General features: G+C 43.2%; 1 long non-coding RNA gene across 1 annotated transcript in view; it reads right to left on the reverse strand.

Annotated features, from left to right (window-relative positions):
• LOC144798896 (uncharacterized) overlaps positions 1–21,762 on the reverse strand; it is a 58,235-nt gene that overhangs the window by 12,257 nt on the left and 24,216 nt on the right. Inside the window, exon 2 of the long non-coding RNA XR_013603691.1 lies at positions 13,618–13,727. This is a non-coding gene — a long non-coding RNA (uncharacterized LOC144798896). The remainder of the gene's footprint in view (positions 1–13,617; positions 13,728–21,762) is intronic.

The raw sequence follows: 21,762 nt of genomic DNA on the forward strand, positions 1-21,762 counted from the left end.
TTGGCAGTGTTCAGTGCTTCCCCTGCAGCGTCCCAAAGTAGGCAGTATTGGCACAAAGGTTAGCAGCGTCCCGCGCTGCGTGGGGCCATCCGTGATTTAAGCGCCTCCTGGCGCTGGTTAGTGACGCGGTGAGACTGCGCCACAGGGACTTCTGGGAGGTGTAGTCCCACCTCAGCAGTGGCAGTGGTGGCGATTCCGCTGTGAAGGCGGCAGCAGCCGCGAGCAGGCGGTGATTGGCAGTGTTCAGTGCTTCCCCTGCAGCGTCCCAAAGTAGGCAGTATTGGCACAAAGGTTAGCACACTCATTTCTACAACAATTCCTTTCTGTCAAGCTCCTAACTATGTGGTAATACTGCATGCGGAAATAACAGCACCTGCAGTTATGCAAGTTGCAGGTGAGGTAATACCGCATCAGGAGTTATGCGACGTCTTAATGGAGGCCTAATGTCCATTATGCTGATTACTATCAAAAGAATACACCTGTTCCATGGCAAATTCCCTCACACTCTGTAGTCAATGGGCAGGTATTGTCAGGCTTCTAGTACCTGCACCTCTCAGCAGAGATGAATTCTCATCACTGGGTGAGTACCAATACTCCACAGTAGACAGCAGGTACTCTGTGATTCATTAACAGATGCTCAAGGTTGGCTTAGTGTTGGAAGGTGCATATTTTAAGTAATACTATAATTCCTTATATTTTGTGATATTTGTAGGGCTAAGAAGTTGTTTTTAGTCCCCCTACTGAAGTCCCTGAATTTCTCTCAAGTAATACCGGCCTTGGTCTACCTCCAGATGCTCCCCAATGATTGTATTATACTGACTGTTTTATCCTTTTTATGGGCTGCCTTGGTGTCTAGGAGATCGAGACCTGACTAGTTTATGTACTTATATATTCAATATTCAATAAGACTTTATTTCGGATATCTTTCAATCCATAAAAGCACAAAAATTCATGAAACAATTCATTTTTAAAATCACAATTATTAAAAGACAGATAATACAAATCACATTAATGAGTAAGTAAGCAAGATCAGGACTAAAGTGCAAATAATACAGGGTTTTCAACATAGTAAATGGGTTCAGCATACTATCGAGATATATGATTACTCATCTAAGCATTTTCTCATTTTCACAGTCAATTTAAAAAATTCTATCACCTGAAGAACACTGTCGCTGTGCAAAAGTTGTAAATACATAAGTGCAGGTCTTATTTGATTAAAATTTCATTTCTTTAAAAGGGTGACAAGATAACGTTTGCGAGGGTATTCATAAAACTTACATAAAAATATAAAATGCAGCATATCCTGTGGAGACTTCCCGTCGCAGCCACAGGGCGCTGCAGTTTTGTTAAAAATGTCCGACTTAGGTCTAATTAAAAGATGATGAAATATATTGAACCTGAACCTTGTCAGCAGGAATTTTTCATGAGAAGTAAAGGAGCATGTTAGTTAAGGTTCCATGGTGTCACAAGATTTTAACATGACATCTTTCCTAACATTAGGCTTTAAAAGATCAACCTCTTCTCTTTGGGCAATTCTGTCCATATAAAAAGCCCGCTTAATTCCTGCCACATCACCCTTTAATATCTCATTCGGGTTGTCAAATAAGTTCAGAAATCCCAGCTTCAAAAAATGAGACCTCAGATATTTTAACCAGGGCACACGCATTGAATATTCATGAGATACAAGGTCTTTTACTATCAAGTGGGTTAACGGAATTTCTTCATATAGCCATAATTTTACCCAACATGTCAGTGGTCTCAAACCAACAATATCGGATAGGTACTGACTGCCCAGCTCTTCATGTACCGCCAGGTTTGGTGTACTGGCTGGGACACAGAGCAAACGCTTAAAAAAATTATTTTCAGTAACTTGTAGCTGTTCACCACTTACATAGCCCCATATCTCACTGCCATAAGCTGCAGTAGCTATCGTTTTAGCATTATACAGTTTCATCATAGAAGAAGTTGGCTTTTTTCCTAGTTTAGTGGCAAAATTGAAGATAGAGGCATTTGCCCTTGTCATTTCCCCCCTTTTTTTTGTAACATGTGGGGCCCAGCTGAGCTTTGAATCAAACAAGACACCAAGGTATGAGAATGTATGAGTGGTGGGTATCAGGGCACCATCTAATTTAAAAATAAAGTTCTTTTTGGATTGACGGCCAACATGCATTATATAGGATTTGGAATTGTTGACCAAAAGGTCTCTATTAGTCATAAAAGTATTAAAAGCATTCAGAAGTGCCTGGAGACCTTTTTCCGTTCTCGGAATTAAAACCGCATCATCTGCGTATAAAAGTACAGGAATACCCCACCTGCCTACTCTGGGACAATCTGAGTTTACCTCCTGTAATGCAGCATCTAAATCATTGATATAAAAATTAAAAAGAAATGGGGCCAGGATACAACCCTGCCACACACCCTTTTTAATATTAAAATTATCCTTAGTTTCCCCGCTAGATGAGAACCTGACATTAGCTCTGGTATCACTGTGCAAATCCGCCAAGAAGTCCACAACCCCTCTCTCTACACCTTTTCCCTCATGGTCTGCCACAGCCTTCCCCTGTTAACACAGTCGAAGGCCGATGACAGATCCATGAAGGCAAGGTGGACAGCTCCCTTCTGTACAACAGTATATTTACTCAATATGAGAAACAGGTTGAGACACTGCGTTATAGTGGAACGACCCTCACAAAAACCATATTGTGAAATAGACAGAATGTTGTTATCAGCGGTCCAATTTGTTAAACGCTGTAGTAAGATTCTCCCGAGGATCTTAACCATAGAGTCTATTAATGATATTGGGCGATAGCAAAGAGGACTGCCCTTGTCACCTTTCTTAAAGACAGGGACAATTGTTGACAACCCCCAGGACACAGGACATCCCAGTAATGCAGCTGCATTAAATACAGCTACCAGAATGGGTGCCCAAAATCCTGGATCTGATTTATAGAGATCTGGTGGTATTCCGTCCGGTCCGGGGGCTTTCTTTGCTGTAAGACCCTCTATGGCGTCCAATACCTCGCGTTTATCAAAAGTGATTTTTCCGCCCCTATCATGGGCAACATCCTCAGCTATCACCAGGTCAGCTGAGTAATACAGTTTTTTAAAATGAAGTTCCCATTCCTCCTTGGTTATACAACAGTCTAGTCCATCGCCCGGTTCTTCTGCCAGGAATGGTTGTTTAACTAGAGCCCAGAATTTGGAACTACAGTTTAGGGTGGAGGGATCAAGTAATTCATCCCAGGCCTCTCTTCTCAGACTCCTTACGCAGTGCAATGACAGCCTTATATTCCTTTCTGCACAGTTTTACCTCCTCCCGAATCCTCGGGGTGGTCGACAAAGCAACCCTAAGTTTGCGTGCAGCTTTAGTACAATCATGGCTGAACCATCTTGGGCCCACTTTCCCCACGTTCTTATTGGGGACTAACAGTAAATTTGACACCTTCTCCGATAGGTTTTGATAAGCGACTAAAACCTGCCCAGGATCTGCCCCCTCAAAAGTACAGTTATTGATATCCTCTGCACAGCTTTCAATAATATTTTTATAGAGAAAATCCGGGGTGACCATAGACCATTTGAGTCGCCTCCTCCCATCTGTTGTTCCCAACCTACCTATGCTGTTACTCTGGGGTGCCGTTTTCACCCAGGATCCTTTTAAGCAGATTATTAGGGGATTATGGTCACTAAACTCGCTCAGAGCAATACTAAACGAGTCTAGGAAACTCTGCATCGTTAAAGAAACCAGCATATGATCTATGAAGGTGCCCCTACCGTGCCCTTTGAAAGTAGGAATATCAAAACATTTTAACGGGTCCCTAAGTGACATAGCCAATGAGAGGTCAGAAGTTATTCAGCAGTTCATTGCATAAATCACCCTCCACAGTATGTTCCATGTGTAGGCCTCCCATACGCTCACAGTGCAGCTCAGTTAGACATTTATTCAATGGTTCGCCACAAAGGTGCACATTAAAATCTCCCATGATCATTAAATTATGACCAAGGACTTCAGAAAATGTGGAAACAAAACAATTTAAAACAGAAATTTGGTTGGTACCTGCACTATCATAAATGGCATTGTAAAAATTCACTAAACCAACCCGACAGTTTTCTCCGTATAAAACTAAGCCCATCATCCCTGTATGCTGTGAATCAATTCTGCGCATCCTACATGATAATAAAATGGAAACAAAGATTACAAGTCCCCCCTTTGGCCTGCCCCTTATTGAAGGTTTTGCTGGCACATAGAAGGCCTTGTACCCTTCCAAGTGAAGATCACACCCCACCAACCAGGTTTCTTGTAAGCAAATGATTTTAAATTGCTTGATGTATTGGACCCAGTTTTCATCAATCATTTTGGCAGCCAGGCCTGCAATATTCCATGAAACAACATAACAACCAGGTGCTATGATCTGTGGATTCTCAGTGTATATAGGTTCACCTGAAGTCCCAGTACCCTGGGCCGCAGGTACCTCCCGTCAATCACACATATCCAGTCCAGATAGGACTTCATACCTGTTCAGTGTGTTAATGTTGGACCCATGCTGATAGCGTCCGACACTATTAATCCTGTTATAATTTTCATTCAAACTACCAGAGCCACAGGAATTAGTAATATTATATAAGAATTGTGCATCCATAGCTGGCGTCTGTGGTTCAAACACCCGTCCAATTAGCCTATGTTGTGGTGTTGGTTTACATAAGTGTGCATAAAAGTAGCCTAGTGGGCGCACACAAATGCTGTTCTCATTATAAACTAGTGTGGAAGATCTCAGGAGAACAGTTGCCACGTGCTGCGGATGTTTAAAATTAACCACAATACAATCCCCACTTCCCATCTTTTTAGATGGTCCTACCCAGTTCACCCTCCTTACTGCCATTATCTGTTCTGAGTAAGAAGTGGGAAAGCCACAATTTCTATTAAGCCGAGCTACTGTCTTATTTTTTAGTGATGCATGAGATTCATCAAATGGTGAGGCGGGATGAGTCCCACAGGGTGGAACATTGGTCAGGACAGCTACAAACGGGGCACAGTCAGGTGGTAAATTCAAAAAGCGATTATGCCTGGAAGATCTAGGGGGAGGACCACTTCGTGGGGCTGCGATGGGTTGAGTCTGCAGAGCGGTTGCCACTGGGGGGGCTGATGTACTTAATGGCTCTTTCCCAGTGGTCGCTGCTGAAGCAATGCTCCCGGTGTTCTGGCAATGCTTTGCTTTTGCCACCTCCCGCCCTTTTCCTCCCACCTTCATGCTGCCATCAGTTGGCGGTGGTGCAGTCAAATGTGTAGATATCAGGCCGCCCAGCCTAGCCACTTCCGTGACCAGGTTCTCAATCTGGCTAGTTAGTGGTTTAATTAGCTCCTCTATTTTTAATGTGAATTTTGCCTCTAGATTTTTAAAAAGAGAGGCAAGCTGATCAGAATTTAGATTGGAGCAATTGGCATTATTCCCTGTAAACACAAAAGGATTTATGGCAGGGCTATGTACCTCTTTCCCGTTCCCGTTCTTTTTTTTGGTGGTCACATTAGCATTATGTTTCCACCCCCGTCTTTGATGTGCTGTCCTACAAGTACGCATTGGCCTTGTAACAGGCGAGGCTTCCCTCGTGTCTCCTAATTCCTCACTTAGCATGCCATGTTGATCTAAGTGAACCTCTGGGTGAATCTCCGCCCTAACAGTGATGGGCGTCTGTGATTGTACTATAGTGACACCACTTGTAATACCCCCAACATCTCTAGTCATCCTGGTGGGAGACAATTCAGGCAGATCAGCCAACTCCATTACCACAGTGCCCTTTCCCAAAGAGGCACGTCTTTCATTGTTAATTTGGCTGACCTTCTTCACTAAATAATTATCAATAGTGCCAGGTCCTTGTGCTGGTTTGTCGTTTTTTGATTTAGACATCCTGGATGACTATAGTGTAGGTTGTAACCGCAGATAAAGCCACTACTTACTCATGAATTAAGTGAGATGAATAACACAATACGAATAACAATAAGAAATAAAGTCTCACGTGAGTCTTAATCAATATAACTCCAGTTACAATGATATAGGGTCACTGGCCCAGTCCAGTCTCCTCAGGCCACAGAGGGCCGCCCTTTGTCCGGGCTTAGTCCGGCGCGTCCCGCGGGTGCGGGAGGCGTTCTCTCCTTATCAAGCGCCTCCGGGCGCGGTGTTACTGGGGTCAGGTGTGCGCCGCCGGGGCACCTGGGGGATGTAGTCCTGCCGTTTCCCTCACGGCGTTGTCATGACTCTCCCCGGTGCGGCCGTTCCCCTCACGGCAGATACAGAGTGCTGGACGCTGGTGAGTACTTGATGTGGGCCCCCTGAGCGCTCGGCGCTCTCTCCTTCTCAAGCGCCTCCGGGCGCGGTGTTACTGGGGTCAGGTGTGCGCCGCCGGGGCACCTGGGGGATGTAGTCCTGCCGTTTCCCTCACGGCGTTGTCAGGACTCTCCCCGGTGCGGCCGTTCCCCTCACGGCAGATACAGAGTGCTGGACGCTGGTGAGTACTTATGTACTTGTGGGGAAGGGGTTCGGGCGGACCGGTATAACAGGCGAGGAGGCCGGATGAAGTGTGCAATGATTCACAGTATTTATTGTCTTGGACACAAAGGGTTTGAAATGCCAGGAGCAAAGGTCGGTAGGTTGGTTTGTAGTCTTCCCCCGGAGGGACGTCTTCGGAAGGGGTTCCCGGCTGGAAGAGGGTGCTCAGGTCCTGTGCTGTCCTTTGGTGTCCCTCGGAGGGAGGAAAGAGAGAGAAAGTACAGGGCCGTTAGTCCTTTAGGACGGTTGAAGTACTGCCACCGACACCGGGGAAGTGTAGGACCGGAAAAACGGACTGTGAGGGTAGGACGGAGGGGAGGGCTAAGAAGGAGAGGATCAGAAAAGGTGGAGGGAAGAGGGTGATAGTGTGAGGGCTGGCACAGGGGTCGTTTACAGCTAACGGTGCAATTATATACAGTGAGGCGATGATTTCTCCGGTGCTTTCACTTTACACTATTTACAACTACGTACACAGGGGACACGGAGACGATGTAACTGTGTACTCACGTTCCCCGCCGTAACTCTCCTGTGAGTTACGGCCGCTCTCCAGCCGCCTCCTGAGGACTCCACCAGTCTTCAGACCAGACGTCGTCTTCCACGTCCTCGCCACGAGTTTTCTCCTTGCCTCCGCTCTCGGTCTCGGGTTCTTCGCTTGCTTCCTCCTGCCACGGGTCTGCTACTCGGAACGCTTTCTCTTCCTGTTTGCCGTCTTTTCTGTGATCCAGGGATGAGCTTCCGGGGTCAAGGGGAACTGCTTCCGGTCCTGCGCACTCCGTCACTGGTTCCTGTAGAGGGAGAGAGAGGGGTGGAGTCCGGGTTGACAGGGACGCGCCATGGCTGGGTTCGTGAACCAAGGAGATGAGGCTGGCACGCCGCCCTGCTGAGGTAGGCACCGCTTCCTTTCTACAGTACTGTCCCGATTGATCGGGGAGTCTCTGTTTTATTGATTGTTATTTTTATCTAAAAATATTTTACTGAGATGATTTTATATCCATGTATTTGGTATTATTTTATGATTGTTTCTGTCAACCGAATAAAGATTTTATGATCATGATGAACAGGTAGTCGTCAAGAAGTGGTTAAGAAACTTGTACTGCGGTTAACTTCTGGATTGTGATTAGACCTTGTCTTTCATTTCCTGTTTGCCAAATTCCGTGGCCATTTTGGGTAACTCTCTAGTCTTGCTCGCGTGGATGAAGGGTGGATAAATAAAGCGGCTTTGTGCTTATGTGCACAAGTAAGGCACGGCAAAGGCAAGTCCATATGCGCCCATCGGCAACCTGACCTTGACAAGCAGACTGAAATGCTGCCCATTGGACTTAAACGCAAGCGATGAGGTGAGGACTGAATACACATCTGATTGACTATGCAGTTATGCTGAGGTTAGAGGAGAGTTACTGGATGACTGTTACAAAAATCTCAAGGCGTGGGAGGTTGATCACAATTTACTAATTCTGATGCCTTTCATCTACAACAACAGTTGTGTAAAAATAATAAAAGGAAAGACAGGGGATCCTCTTACTGCCAGGTGTCTCAACTAAGTACATTCGGAAAATGCACTTGCAATGCAATAGGTCTCGCTTTACTGAAGGTTTGAGTTATTTGCGTTGCAAATAATAATGCAACATCAATAGCTATAAACAGACTAAATGTTTGCTGTCATTGAAAGGTTCAGACTGGCAAAATCACTGTTGAACTCAATAACATGGATATCAATGAGTCTATCGCCAACTGGTGGTGGAAGTGTCAGAGTTCACTGGTTACCACCAACACCTCTCGGGGTGTCACTTACATAGACCGATTTACACTTTTTTGAGGGCTGTTGTCCATGAACAGCTGGTGGTTCGCAAACAAACATGGTAATAACCTTGAAGCCCCACCAACTTAGTATACTGCTCCCCGAGACAGCAAATTAGTAAATTCTTCATCTCATTAAGACTATGGTGAAGAACAGAGTGATTAGAAAGAGGATGAGGGAGCACCTGCATCAACACATACCATTACCTGATTCATTGTCCTTGCAATGGAGAAGACCTTTAATAAAGTCGACTGTATACTAGATGCAGTAACAATGGGAGCCACTGGTCAGTTGCCAGCTGGGATGTATGATTCCCCTGAAGCCTCCTACTCTAAAAGCAGGAACCTGCACCAGTGAAATAGGGACCTGGCTCACCTCTTCCAGCAAATCCTTCAATGCTTTTACTTGGCTCCGGTGAAAAGGCAATGGAGAGCCTATACAAGCACTTTCCTCGTAGTGCCCTGAATCGGACAAAAAAGCGCTAGCTGATTCACAAGATCAAACAATGGCCATTGCTCTGATGCTTAGAGATCCTTTTAACTGCCATCAGAAATAGTCATGTACACGAAACCACTGCATCCTTCGTTTGAATACTTGCTACATTATGTTTGGGTCACTGCACCGCTATGGAGTAAATACAAGCTGCATAAACTCTAGAAATAATAAAAAAACAATTCACACAGACCTGCGCTGTATAAAATGAAAGTGCTTCCAAAGGGTGTGCTCCAAAAAACCCAAAACACAGCAGAAAGTTCTAGGGACGGGAGACATAGTTTACTTCGCATGTGTTACATCGCATGCCATTACAACGTGGTTCTTAGAACAACTGCACTGTTATATGGCATACGATTACATCGCAAGTCGTTATAAAGACTTGTTGTATGGGGCAGAAGGTATTGGATTTCCAATACAACACCTTCCCTGCTGTTGCACAAACTGGAGTAGGAATAGTAAATTATACTATTCCTAAATCCGGCCTGCCCTCTACTGCAAGTCGTTGTAACTACTTGCGATGTAATCTTATGAAATGTAACAACGCGGTCAGTAGGTGAATTGGAGACTTCTTCATCATCCTCACTAACATTTCCCTTTTCTGTATTATTTGCATTTTCTTCCCTAGCCATGGTCCTACCACTCTCAGCAAGAAGATCCTGAGGGTGAGCTTTTGTAGGATGAGGCCCCGTGGCGAAGTCCCAAACTTTGCAGAGTTCCTTAAGTTTGGACACATTAAGGGTTTTGTAAGGACCCAGGTTGAGTGCATGGAAACTATCCTTTGTATCTGACATGGTGTTTTAGAACAGTTTGAACCTTTTTAGTACGTTAGATAAAATCTACCAGATTATATTTTTATAAGGGCTTGACTATCTGGATAATTTTTTCATTTCTAAAGCACAATGACTGAGCTACTTAACCAAGGCCCTAATAGACCAGATTATAAATTTGGAAAAATTGAAATATTTGGCAAAATATTTTTGGCAATCTAAAGTAAAGTGTGGATTCTTTAGTGGAATCACAATACTGACAGGGTGGTACAGTAAATGCAAACTTTGCGTCCCACCACTGCCACCAGGGTAGGAAGAATGCTCCTTATATACTGGACCAAAAGGAGGTACACTGTGTAAAGAGTCCAGGAGAACCCCAAAGGAAATACAGAGGCACAAATTACACCCCTAATGTTCTCTTTTGTAGGTGTGTGGATGAGCATATCGAAGATTAGTACTAAGCATTTATTGCACACACAAAGGTAGTATGTGAGACCACACTCAATAATTAAACCTGATACTAATTTATAAAAATAACCCACTCCCCTGGAACATTTGAAAAATATCACCCATTTCTGCTTTAAAAAATGAAGCCAAATCCAGTTTATGAGCAAATTCCTTCCATAATTTCAGCAGACTTGTTATTATCAGAGGACTCTTTTTTGCTCACACATATGCTTACTCACATTGTCTCCTAACCATTATCTTTGGACTTGTATATATGAGTGTTAAAGCACAAATGTTTTTTTTACAAAGCAATGTATAGTTACTCAGGACCTGGTAGCATGACGGTTTCTAGCAACTCGCTGTACACTGATTATTTTTACTAAATTCATATGTCGTAAGTGTTGTTCTAAGTTTAAAGATATGTAAATGTTAAGCGCTCTGATACCCTTTCTTAGGCTTATGTTCGCGCTATATAAAACACCAATATAAATATAAATCACATAATTTTATATAAATTTAGATACCAAGATCATCAGAATTTGGTAAGTACTTTTCGAGTTCGACTCTTCTTTGTCCACGCCTTCTCTTGATCTGTAGGAACCTAAAGTCTTGGTATCAGGGGGTACCCTAAATACTCAATTTAGGGGCATTAAGGAGAGTGAGGGGTAATTGCCAATGGGCTACTTACCCCTGGAGTTACTACACCCCCTAGATGGCCATGTCCTGTGGAGATTGGGCATCACTATGTCCCAGAATTCCTAATTCCACCCCATACAATATGGTAGAAGTTTTAAACGTATGTTCATGTCATACTGGGCTTAGCAGTGCAAAACGCCTCTTAAATAGCTAATTTTCCTCCCTGTCCAGGTGCTGAAGGGCTCTGGACATAGGGGGTTGGCTTTTTCTCTTGGGAAAGATGCCAGATTTGCCTTTCAAAGGTGGTGGTATCTTTGAAGCCCCCAGAATTAGAATACTAATTTACCAGCCTTTGCTGGAGGAGGAGGTGATAACACCTCTCCCCAGTGCAGGCGTTGTTCCTGACCTCCTGAGAGCAAAGTCTCTCACCCTTGGGGGTCTGTAACTTGTCTGTAACAGCAGGCTGGACTAAGTCAGTCAGATAGCACACTAGAGGACCGGTAGGTTTCACAGGATACCTTTAAGGTAGCCTCTGGGTGCATGCATTAATAAAACACTTGAATCCGTATGGGTTTATTAATATGATGTGTTTAATAACAAACACCCTATGCACAATAAGACTTTACCTTGTTTTAGGGAAGAAGCACTGGCACTGGGGTCAGGTTAGCAGGCTCAGTGCACATCAGCGTAAAGAATCAGCATCTAGTAGCTAAAATGGGGTAACAAAAATGTGTGTGGGGGCGTGGGGGAGTAACTGCAACAAAAGCCCAGTTCCCTACAGTGTGTACTTAGCTCACTATGGTTAGAGTTGTGATTCCTGCCTGGTCTGGATGAATACCTCAGCCAACCAGGAACCCAAGTTCTAAGTCCCATTAATAATTTTATTTATTATGGCTGACAGATTGCAGTAGAAATAAAAGATGGGGAACCATTCCTCATTGTAGATGGTACACTTTAAACCTCCATTGTCATATATTGGCAGATGTTGTTAATGTCCCTAAGAAGTCTCACTTAACGTCTCCCATGCTTGTGACGGAACCGCTCCGTCACGAGCCTCGGGTGGGCTGTGCTGGTGACGGAGTGGTTCCGTCAGGCCCCGCTCGCCGTGCCTGAGCTGCGCTGATTTCGCGCCTGCGCGGCGCGTTCTATTGAGTGGGCGGGGCCATGACGGAACAAGCACAGCACAGTACAGGAGCGCCGCGCGGCCCCCTTCCCCCCTAGCGCTGCGCCGGAATTGCCGCCGCAGCCAAGGGGTTAAACCATGATAGGCCCACATCTGCACAATCAAAGAAGCATTAGTAATATTTATTGTAGCACATTTATTATAAAGATTTATACATGACCATCGATACTAAGAAGATGATTGCAGAATTACCTAACGAAATATGAAGTCAAATTGTAAAAGATGATACCAGATGTCAACTACTGTGAGAGGTGCATTTGTTTTGTGATCGCTCTGCTGCTTCAACTAAGTAAACACAAACAAATGAAATAGAGGAGCCTAAAAAGTGTTAGACTTGCAGTGTACTGAAACTTAGTTTCTATGACGGGTAATTTCTAGCTATCAAACGTTTTCTACACCAATTTCCTAATTGATGGTATGTCAGCCTTCCTTTCTTGGTTGGGTTGTTCAAGATCTTTCACTCTTTGAGTAATGACTTTGTACTGATACTAAACCATAGTACTAACTTTGTTTAAATAAACAAGTGTTGCTCTTCAGGCATTAATGCCTGGGTTGCTGAACACTAAGGCTATTCAGCTTGTATTCCTCCTCGTGACTTATTTCACCCAGCACCCGTTACACACTGTCTCTTTTTGTCACATTCTTGGTGGTTCTTTTTTATCCCTGCTCTCGCCCTCGTTCTCCTTTTCTCACTGTTTTTCACCTTTCTCTTTCTCCTTCTCCTTCTTTCCTATTTCTGCCTTCTTCATTTTGCTCTGCGTCAACATCTGATGAAGTAAAAAAAAAAGTCCTAGTCACCAAAAGCGACTCCTGAGCCCCCTGCCTGCAATCACTAGCCCTAGTTAACCCCTGCCAGATACGACCCTCTGTGTCCCTGAACTGGATATTATATACAGGATGCAACTTGGGTCCTTGAAGCCCCTGTGGTTCAGACAGGATGGGGTCCACTGCTAGCGGGGCCCCACTACACAGTGGCATAACAAAACTTGTGGGGAACCCCCACAGTCTGGACCCAGTTAGGAGCTCTCAGGCCAGGGGCTTGCCACCCGTGCACAGTGCCAGAGGGGGCCCTAGAGCTCGCCCCCCCCCCACCCACACTGCGTCGCTTCAGGGGCTATTGTTATGCCCCTGTCACTAAGCCCAAGGCATTTATATATCTGAGAGTCGGTATGCATGAGTGGAAATCTTAGGGGTCCTGCACCAAATGTTGCAGGGGACACCTTCCTCCTATGCTGCTAATTCTGTGGAATGTGTTTGTATGGTAGTTTTTGCGGTGTAGCACTGGATGTGGTTTGACTATGGCTCAGGGGCGCTGTGCTTGCTATAGTGAAGTAACACAAAATGATCCCTCACCCCCAGAATGTGACAAAGGGCCCCAACGTATCCCATTTCCCAGATATTCACGGGCATTGGGTTTGGACGGATCCCCCTGAGGATTGTGGGGGATGAGTTTTTGGAGGCCCGCTTGCACGATGACCCCAGATTGATGCTCTTTGAGAATTCTTGCACTAGCCACTGCACTTCAAAACCTGTTGATCCTTTGGTGCAATCACATCAATTTCCTGATATGTCTAAGAACTGGGCCCAAAAACTTTTTGGCATTCTCTAATTTCCAAGAAGCTGGAATTGTATCAAAGTTGGAAAGGTTACACTGTTGACATGTAACCAGTAGCGCCTCCAACCAGACGGGAGGTAGTGGGTGGGGTAGAGAGGGTGTGGAGAGGAATGTAATAGCAAACAAAAAAGGCTTACCTTTAACGGCCAGCCGCCACCTCTCTCCGTCGTCAGTCCTTGTCATCTTCCTGTCCAGGCTGACAGCAGGAAGCACAGGGGCACACAGGCCCACTGAGCCACTCACAATGCTGCAATCAACAAAATAATAGAGAGGCAATAATGAGTGTTTGCACAGTTCTTCAAAACTCTGAAACAAATGAAAGTCCTTCAGTGATATGAAAAATCACTTTTAATACATCCTTTAGGGTATTCTTGATACAAGATGATCGGACAGACAGCCAACGCGTTTCGCCCAGGTTGTGCTTCCTCAGGGCGTAAACATAACATTAATGTGGTCAGGACACATATTCCATGATCTTAATAAAGAAATGTCAAGTATTACACAAACCAAGTTATATCTCTTCATCAAATATACTTAAAAACATAATCTACTCCGAATGACATTACACTAAACGCTCTTGAGGTGTTTAAAACCAAGAGTATGAATAGTGATATTGTTAGAGAAACACAATAGAAACCGAAGAGAAGAAAAGAAAAAAGTACCCAATCCAAAGAACATGTTTAGTAAATAGTGAAAAATAAAATATTCATGTCACAAGAGAAAAAAGTAATCTGAAAAAAAGAGAAAAAGAGGACGCCAAGAAAAACTTAAAGTTTATACAAAATATTTACACAAATATACCCATCATGATATAAAAAGGATACATTCAAATTCAAAATATGAAAAACTCCTTTTAACAGCAAAGCAAGCTAACTTAATATCCACAAGAAAAAGAAGACCAACATTGTGTGCAAAAAATGAAAGACCGGTACCACACACTAATCAAAACGAAACACCAAACCCAACACATCACAATAATAGATGGAATGATTCCAATCCTCACCAAATACTCAGGCTCACTGGTGTAGCAGTGTTTTTCTGTACTTCATCAACACTGAAGTAGGCTAGACAAAGGAAAACACAACAGCTAATTTTGCTGTATTATTATTCTGTCTGTACCTTTACATAACTACATCACCCGGTATAAGGAATGACTTAAGAACCCAAATACCTTTTAAATAGAGGTATCCAGTACTTCAAAAGGAGGACATTGTATAGACGTGATACGTTACCCTGACAATCAGCACAGTGTTTCTAAAATGCAGCGTTGTGATTGGTCTGAGCGTTGTGGATCGGAGCTCCGACTAGAACAGGGAACCTGTGCATGTTCCTCAACAGGCTATGTAATGTTGCCTGGTAGGAAAAATAAAAGTGTGTATGAACTGTTTGGTCGGCCCAAGAGGGCCAGCCAAACAGTTCATGCACACTTAGGGAGTGTAACCCACTCCTCCCTTGCTCTGGCCATCCCCGCGTCGCCTCGCCACATCACTGACTGCTATAGGGAAAATAAAATGATTCTTTATTATCATTTTATTTTCCCTTTTGAGCAGTTGGGCGACGCTCCTCTGCCTTAGCGGAGGGGCCACCACTACATGTAACAGCTAAACCCATTGAACCGGACCAGGGAGCTGCTTTGTTTATGATGGTTGAGTCTAGTTTCCCTGTGTTTATTCATAGTCCAGTCCGGTGTGTGCAATAAACATTTTAAAGCAACGATTCCCACATCTCTTATTTGACATGTGTACTTAGCAGGTTACTTTTGCAAATCTTCAAGTGGGACTTCTTACTGTCCACTTCCATTAGCCTGAACACGCTCATTAAAAGTTTAACTACACTCTTGTAAGCAATCTCCAGTGAGCCAGAGGGGTTGCTTTGACAAAGACCACATGCCCCTCACAATGTACATAGACTGAAAGAGGAAACTAAAACAATTAGAATTGTTAGTGTATCTTTGACTGTAAGTTGGGTCCCAGAGGATCCCTTGGATCCAAGATTTACTGCGACACCATGTGTGTGACTAGGATCGCTATATCCTAGTGGGAGAGTACTGGCGCTTACACGGGTATATTTGCATACATGAATTCAGTGATTCATGTTTTTTTTAAATTAATAAATAGAAATATGATACCCCTAATAGCAGCTATTTGGTATTTTTTAAAGATATGAAAAAATATTTAAAAAAATAAAATGAAATCCCCAAATGTACCAATATAACATCATTTAAACTATAATTAACATGAAAAGATCATTTTGGGTGAATTGAAATTATATTTATTTTACTTGTAATGAAAATTAGATATGCTAATGTTTTTGGTTTTAGGGGTAAGACGTTGAAGTGTTGAGGCACTTCCACATTGGGGAAATATATTGGAATTCAGCAGATGAACTTTTCTTTGAGTTATCATATATTGACTTCTATTTTTTGTTTACTTAGCTTCTATTTAGTAAACTATTTCAAAACTGGTTATTTAGACAGTTCATTTTCAGGAGCCCTTTTTTATGAAAAAATATATATGTATATGCATATATATGTGTATGTGTATATATATATATATATATATATATATATATATAACGCTCAAAACTCTTCTCAGTTTCATAAGAAAGAGGCAGCACTCATAATAATCCAAGAGATGTCCAGTTTTTAATTTTCAGGGAACAAAAAAGCACAGACGCGTTTCTGCGTAAGCCTTCGTCGGTGTGTCACTTGTCAGTGTCAAACATCCCATAAAAATATAGAGGTCAGTGAACATTGACATAAACATAGGACTCTACCCCTTTGTGCCTCTATGGGCGCCATATTGGAAAGGTGTTCTATCCCTATGGGGCTATATTCTGATTCATCCGTGAATACTCACGTTGGAATAAAGCCGTGGATCGGCTGGTGTCCTATGATGAAATGTACAATGTCATATTTACAAATAAACAGTGCAAGAAACAGTAAACGTTTAAAGAAAACATTCAAAGAAAGGACGTAAACAAGATAGTGACATGCATTGATAGTGTAACCCGAATGTCCAAAAAGAACCTCAAAGACTCATAACTAAGTTATATCAGAAACTCATATGTCTGTCACAATACAAACCTAGACTGCTCTAGATTCCATTACATTTAAATTCAGCAAAGCCCATAGTAAGGAACGCCAATCATAAGACATAATTTTTTCCGGGCGAGATTCCATATTGGCCAATTCTACTGCTATATATACACGTATTTTATATACATATCTACATAATTACATCCTTCCTTTAACCTGTCGGTTCAGGCGAGGGGGGTAGACGAAAGAAAGAAAAAGAAGAAAAGAAAGAAAGAAAGATCCGAAGAGTGTGGGAAAGAGAGTAAGATAAGAGAAGGTCAGCAGACCAAGAAAAAGATATAAAAGATAAAAAAAGAAAAGAAAAGTATTCTTCAACGCAATTTCATTATATTGGTCATTCCAACATCAAGAGTCAAGATTTTGGGAAATTCAGTGTTACAAAGATACAGTGTTCACACTTATGCACAAGGTATACAAAATATATACAGGTGGTCATTAGACTGACAGTTTGCAAGCAGAGCCGCCTATCGGAATTACTTATTCCTATGGTCTTATTTTCCCAAGTGACATGATAATTCCTCTCCGCTATTCATTCCTCCCGGGTGTTTGGTGGAAAGATCTATAATGTATCTTGACTCAAGTCTGCGGAGTCTCCTTAACCGGTCACCTCCTCTTACATTGGGTGGAACAATGTCCAATCCAAAGAATCGGAGTTTAGTGCGGTCTTTGTTATGCTCTTCTGCGAAGTGCCGGGCAAACGGATATGAGATGTGGATCCCGTGCTCTTCATGCCACTGGAGTCAAGCTATCCTGGCTGATGAGGGGTGAAACACCAAAACCGGTCCTAGGACACATGTTTCCAAACCAGGGAGCACCTTGCCTGGCAGTTTAGGCTGGACTGTTCCCATTGGGTGCAGGGTCAAGACTGATTTGCATATGGCTGGGTTCAAACTGGAATGACATGGGGAGCAGAAAAACAATGGATTTCGGCCCAGATCTCTGTACTGGGTTGAATGTATGATATTGTTCTGCTTTCTCTCTATAAATTGTTCTTTTTGCATATATTTAGGTGACCGTGAAATGAGGAGTGCAGTCTGTCATGTTGAAGGGACTGCATGGTGTCGTGACTTAGGTACAGGGTTGAATTGGAATCCAAAATTGGCCCGGGCAACGTAAAAGAAATGTCTCACATTTGCAGATTTTGCCTTGTCGCAAAATACTGGGTAGGGGGGATAGGGGGGGGGGGCTTTAAAACAGACATGTTTTATTAACTTCAGGGAGATAAAAGAGAAATACAAATGTTACCTGCACACTTTGTGTACAAATTTGTTCACATTGGTGAACCACACCTGAATAAAAGTGAAGGTAATTCTCAGGCCTCCTGTCCCTACTCAATATGTGTACATTACAGTGCCGGCACATCGAGAGACTGGGAATGAGACCTCACTCGACTCCCCCACCCGTTGCTCCCCACCTTTGTAAAACGAAGGTAATAGAGGCCCACCTCCGTCACAAAATACCACTTATGCCCTCACTGGGCTGCTGGCGGCATCTAAACAGCTTCGGCTTCTATGCCACACAAAAAAGCGGCACACAGTTGCAACTTGCATACCAGCCAATTGTACAATGCCCGATTTAGCAATTCGACTTTGCAGAGGTATGTCTATACTGTTACATGTATTTTCACACGTGTTATGCATGGAAAGATCCGACACCTATAAATCACACGTATACATCTATTTGTATGTTTCTTTTATGTATGATGCCACTAGCAAAAGGCACAGACACATGCATGCATGCTTTCAGTAATATGGTGACACAACAGTGACATGTGAAGGGTTGCTGCTTTATGTTTGGCTAGGGCCAGCACTCTTAGTAGTTGCTGAGTAGTGAAGCTGCTAGACAAAAGTGAGGTTAAAGACATGCTGGCAGAGGTATTAGTGATTATGGTACTTGGTATGAGTCTCTGGAAAGGTATAGTTGACGTACATCTTCGTGAAATGAGGAGTGCAGTCTGTCATGTTGAAAGGACTTTATATTCTTGTGACTGAGGTATGTCTATACTTGTCCATGAATTCTCATACATATGAAGATGCTTTACATATAAAATACAGGTATACATCTATTTGTATGTTTCTTTTATGGATGATGGTACTAGCAAAAGCCGGAGACACATGCATGCATGGTTTTAATAATATGGTGAGACTTACTGTGACATGTGAAGGGTTGGTGCTTTATATTTGACTAGGCCAAACAGTCTGAGTAGTCGCTGAAAAGTGAAGCTACAAGAGAAAACTGAGGTTTAAGACATGCTGGCAGAGGGATTAGTGATTAGGCTACTTTGCATGAGTCTTCCAATCACCCAAACATTATCCCTGTACTCATGCAATCATCCAGGTACTACCAATGAACTCATGCAATGAAGGACACTCTGCCTATATACACATTCAATCAATCAGATATTACCTATGCAGACATGCAGTCACCCAGGCAGCAGTCTTGCATTCAAGCATTCACTAAGCCACTACTTACGCACTTATCTATTCTGTCAAGCAATACTGAAGCAGTCATTGAATGATATAGGCACAACAGTTGGACTAAACCACTCACTCAGGCACTACCCATGCACTCATCCATTCCATGAAGCACTATTCATGCACTCATCCAATTACAAAAACATTAGCCTTGCACTCATACTTTCACTCAGGTACTTCCCATGCACTCATACAATCACCCAGGCAGTATCTTTGGACTCATGCAATCACCAGGCACTATGCATGTGCTCATGCAGTCAGTAAGGCACTAGTTTTGCACTCAATTGTTCACTCAGGTACTACCTATGTAGTGATCTATTCCCTTAGACACTACTGTGGCACTCATCCAATGACCCGACCATTACTGTTACAGTCATCATTTTACTCAGGCACTACCCATGCACTGATCTAAGCGTTCAGACTATACTCTTGCACTTATGAAGTTACTCAGGCACAATTTATGCATTCATGCAATCACACAGGCACTACCCTTGCACTCATGCTATCACATAGGTACTACCTATTGACTCATGCAATCAGTCAGGTACTACTCTTGCACTCAGCCATTCACTCAGGCAGTACCTGTGCAGTCATCCAGTCATGCAATCAAAGAGGCAATATCTATACAGACATCGAATTACTGAGGCATTACCTACACAGTCATGCAATCACATAGCCACTACTCTTGCACTCAAGTATTCACTCAGGTACTACTCATGTACTCATCCATTCACTCATGTAGTATGTATGCACTCATACATTGATGTACCCATTACCCTCGCAAGCATCGTTCCATCCGGCAGCACCCATACACTCCTTGAATCACTCAGGCACTACTGCTGTACTCATACAATCACAAATGCACTACCCATGCACTCATGCAATCAAGAATGCACTACCTATGCACACATTGAATTAATAAGACATTACCTACACAATTGTGAACTGAATCAGGAACTACTCTTGCACTCATCCATTCACTCAGGAACTCCCCATGCAGTCATCTATTCTGTGAAGTATTACCCATGCACTCATCCAATGACGCAGGTGCTACAGTTGCATTAATCCATTCACGCAGGCACTATCCATGCAGTGTTCTAAGCAGCCAGACATTACTGTTGTACTGAAGCACTAGCCATGTGTTTTCGTACTTGTTATGCATGTGAAGATTGTAGACCTATAAAACACAGGTCTACATGCATTTGTATGCTTTTTTTGTATGTATGATGTCACTAACAAAAGGCACAGACACATGTATGCATGTTTTCAGGAATATGATGACACTTACAACAGTCTTGACAGTTTGGTCATGAGGCACAGGGTCAACCCTGATTTGCATATGGCTGGGTCTGAAACGGGGTGGGGAAGTGAGCTAAAGAACGATGATGGATTCAACCCAGATCGGTGACTGGGGGTAAGTGTCTGAAAAGATTCAACGCTCTGTACATCATCTCCTTGTGTTTGCTTTATTTGCCCTATGTTGGCAGGTTATGCCCAGATGTGTATCCCTTGCTCACTTTGCCACTGGTTTCAAGCTAGCCTGGCTGATGAGGGGTGTTACCTCGAAAATGATCCCAGGATGCTTGTTTCAGACTTTGCCGCTCTGTCTGGACTCTTTCCACGAGGCACAGGGTCAAGACTGATTTGCATATGGCTGGGTCTGAACTGGGGTGGCGAAGTTAGCAAAATATCAATGATGGATTCAACCCAGATATGTGACTGGGGGTGAGTGTCTGAAATGTTTCTGCGCTCTGTCCATAATCTCCTTGTGTTTGCTTTGTTCGTCCTAAGTTGACAGGGTATGCCCACATGTGGGTCCCTTGCTAACTTTGCCACTGTGTTCATGTTATCCTGCCTGATGAGGGGTGTCACCCTGAAACCAGTCCCAGGAGGCTTATTTTCAGTCCAGGGAGGACCTGGCTTGGCAGTTCGGTCTGACTAATTTGCATATGGCTGGGTCTGAACTGGAGTGGCAGAGTGAGCTAAAGAACGTGATGGATTCAACCCAGATCTGTGAGTGGGGTTGATTGTCTGAAAAATGTCAGTGGTCCATCCATCATCTCCTTGTGTTTGCTATGATGACACTTACAACAGTGACATGCAAATGGTTCATGCTTTATGTTTGATTAGCCCCAACACCTTAGTAGTTGATGAATAGTAAAGGTGAGGTCTAAGACATGCAGGCAGAGGGATTAGTGATTAGTCTACTTTGTTGAATTGTTAGTGACATCCTACATGAAAGAAGGATACTAATACATGTATACATGCGTTGTATAGATCGACCATCTTAAGATGCATAGCATGTGTGAAAATAGATGTGCAAGTAGCCATACAAGTCAGTCGCAACACCATGCACTCTTTTCAACTAGAGAGACTGCACTTTCCAATTCATTAACACACCAACATTTATATGGTGTACTTCAAGTGTACCTTTCCACAGAATCGCAAAAAACTAGCCTAATCACTTATCCCTCTGCCAGCATGTTTTAAACCTCAGTTTTCTCATGTAGCCTCACTATTCAGCGTAGTCAAATAGAAAGCAGCAACCCTTCGTATATCACTGTTGTAAGTCTCTCCATATTCCTGAATGCATGCATGCATAAGTCTTTGTCTTTTGCTAGTGTCATCATACATAAAAAATGTAAACAAATAGATGTATGATGGCACTAGCTAAAGGCACAGACAAATGCATGCTTTGAGGAGTATGGTGA

Source organism: Lissotriton helveticus, chromosome 12, assembly GCF_964261635.1.
Source record: "Lissotriton helveticus chromosome 12, aLisHel1.1, whole genome shotgun sequence".
Lineage (NCBI taxonomy): Eukaryota > Metazoa > Chordata > Amphibia > Caudata > Salamandridae > Lissotriton > Lissotriton helveticus.